This window comes from Poecilia latipinna, unplaced genomic scaffold (assembly GCF_001443285.1).
Source record: "Poecilia latipinna isolate Pla-1442-1.1 unplaced genomic scaffold, P_latipinna-1.0 Scaffold168, whole genome shotgun sequence".
Classification (NCBI taxonomy): Eukaryota; Metazoa; Chordata; class Actinopteri; order Cyprinodontiformes; family Poeciliidae; genus Poecilia; species Poecilia latipinna.
In genome coordinates, this window is record NW_015112784.1 from 67,880 (window position 1) to 70,763 (window position 2,884).

The window sequence follows — 2,884 nt, forward strand, 5'->3', positions numbered from 1 at the left end:
TTCAGTGGCCCAAATCTGTAAGGATCTCTTGTTATATGTATGTATTAAACAAATCCTCCTGATGCTGATGAGTGAGGATGAAACTGAAGTTCAGCTCTGCTGCCTGATCCAGCAGAGATCATCTGATCAGGCAGCAGCAGGTCAAAGGTCAGAGCCTGAAGGTTGGGTCATTTTACTGGATCCCTGAGTTACTCAGTCCTTAAATAACTGGGATGATAAATATGATTTAAAAATATTATTCTGAATCATGAACATTCAAATAAAACTATTGTCAGAACTGAAATATTGTTGCTTCCAGTTTGTGTTTAAATTCTGATCATTTTTGGTTTGTTGTTCACTTCCTGCCGTTTTCAGTTTATTTACTGTGTTGAGTTTCTTTTTGTGTTTTCTGAGTATTTCTGCTTAAATTATTATTTTTTTAAGTGTTTTAAGTGATTTTTCCTTTTGGGTTTTTGATCCTTCACTGTTCTAGTTCGTCTCCCTCAGTTCGAGTCCAGCTGATCTGCTTCCCTCTGGTTAGACTCACCTGGTTTAAAGGTAAATCTCCTTATTTCTACTCAGTATTTAAACTTTGTAGTTTCTATTTTTAGTGCTGTTTACAATCAAACAAACTATGGAAACATTTATTAATACGATATCAGAAAAAACAAGAATTTGCTGCATAAAGATTTGACATGAGTTTAATGTGAGGAAGAGGAGGACGTGCTTCACTCAGGGAAATTGAAAGCTGGACCCTGAGCTGCGTTAGACTCTGTCCCTTAAAGCACAGAGACAATAATCACATTCAGAAAACATTTATTTAGACGTGTTTCTGCTGATTTTAATGCATCTAGAAGCTCTTTAAAACCATCTTTGACTCAATATGTTCAGACCTTCTGCTCAGAGTTCCCAGCAGCTAAACAACAAAGTTATTAGGTTTCGTCTTTATAACATCTATAATTCTGACCTGTGGCTGCCGTCAGATTATTTCTGCTTCTTTGACAAACTGACTGAACTGAAGTTTATTTCTTAATGTTTTCATTCCCTCAAATCAAGTAAATTAAGAACAAAGTAGATTAAATTACAACAATCCAAATTTAAATTTATAACAGTTGGCTAATTAAGAAAAGCAATGCCTTAACAGGAAAATGTTAATAAAACTATATATTATGGTTTTTAATTGTATTTTACAAAGTTCCAGTTAAGTTTTCCTACCTTACATGTGAATTAGTTTTTTCCCTCCCTGTTCACTGAGCCAGTTTCTCTGCAGTAAATTAATCCTTCTTGGTTTGTCAGCAGGGCGGAAAGACGCTGAGTTAATATTTAACCTACGGGAAACAAGAATCCTTTGTGTTTTTATTATGTTTTTATTGTGTTTTTATTGTGTTTTTATTGTATTTTTATTGTATTTTTCTGGAAAACTCTTCCAGTTCCTCTGCTCACGTCTCACAACTGAACGTTTAATTAAGAAAACCTTTAAAAACTCAAACCGTTCTGAACAACGTGTTTTTCTTTTGCTCCCAGTTGAATCTGAGCTGCTGCTCCGTCGTTATGATAATTTAATCAGTTTTTCTGTTTGTGTCGGGTTTGGTTGTTTTCCTCGTTGTGATCAGAAGATCGATCCCTTAAACTCTTTCTAAAATTTATCAAGTTTTTAAGAACTTATCAAAGACAGATGTGATCACTTCACAGTGAAATATCTGGTTATACGTTTGATTTTTAAATGCTCCTGGTGCTGAAATGTGAGGATGATTCTGAAGCTCATCTCTGCAGGATCAGACTGTTACTGATCCATCCAACATCATTTATCGGTTTATTTGATGAGGCAGTGAACCTGCAGGTCAAAGGTCGGTTTTCTTGGAGCTGCTAAGTCGTTATCCTTAAAAAACTTAAATACAAAAAATATGAAAATCATTAAATTAAATCTGGTCTCTTTAAGCAGAACTAGAGCCATAATCCTCAGGTGATTGGTCAGATTACAGTCTGATCGTTTCTGACTTGTTCATTATTGTAGTTAAGGTCTTGCCGTATTCAGTTCATTCCTCTGTGTTGTTACTTTATCTTTTGATCTCTGAATATTTCTGTTCAGTTTGAAGTGAGACTGATTTCCTTTTGCTTTTATTGTTTGTTTTGTGTTTTAGTTCAGTCATAATTAGTTCCCTCAGTCATAATTAGTTCCCTCAGACATAATTAGTTCCCTTCTCTAAACTCCCTCAGCTGCTGTTCGTCCTTCTGATTAGACTCACCTGGGTTCAGCATCCAGTCAGGTTTGCTCAGACACTTTAGAGGTCAGAGGTCAGGAGGAAAAAGGACAGCTAATGATGAACGTGAAAATACCAGCAGAGTTTTCATTACACCTCCTGCATAATTTTCTAAATTTGAGTCCATTTTCACTCACGTCAGAAAATAAATACCTCTGTCTTTGATGTTATGTTTCATAAAAATAAAACTAAACTGACAAGAACAATCTGATGAATTTAAAACAGAATATTAAAAGCCTAACATACCAGACTGCCCAAAATCTGCTGATGGAAAAGAAGGACATGGATGTTTCAGTGAGCTGCTCCGAAACAAACGAGCTGTGAAAGATCAGCAGCTCTAAACAAGATAAAATAAAAATGTAAAGTGACAAAATGATTATATGTTGATTAGAAGACAGAACATTGAGATAAGCTGAATTTTCAGAGATGAAGTTGAAATTTAGATAATTCTAAATTATTTTTCTCTTCACACGCTGAGCACCAGGTGTTCCTCTTGACAACTTTCTGTGCTTTTATCACAAAATACCTTCTGCACCATTTAACTTTATGTTGTAGCAAATTATGCCACTCTGATGAAACGACACTAAACCAGTTAATCCTCAGTAACCAGAGAATAATCTACCAACTACACCAAAAACAGTTAC

General features: G+C 35.1%; 1 long non-coding RNA gene across 1 annotated transcript in view; it reads right to left on the reverse strand.

The window, feature by feature from the left end:
- The window catches only part of LOC106945921 (uncharacterized), a 7,701-nt gene extending 6,381 nt beyond the window's left edge, over nt 1-1,320 (reverse strand). Inside the window, exon 1 of the long non-coding RNA XR_001424653.1 lies at nt 1,195-1,320. This is a non-coding gene — a long non-coding RNA (uncharacterized LOC106945921). The remainder of the gene's footprint in view (nt 1-1,194) is intronic.
- Nucleotides 1,321-2,884: the final 1,564 nt, after the last annotated feature.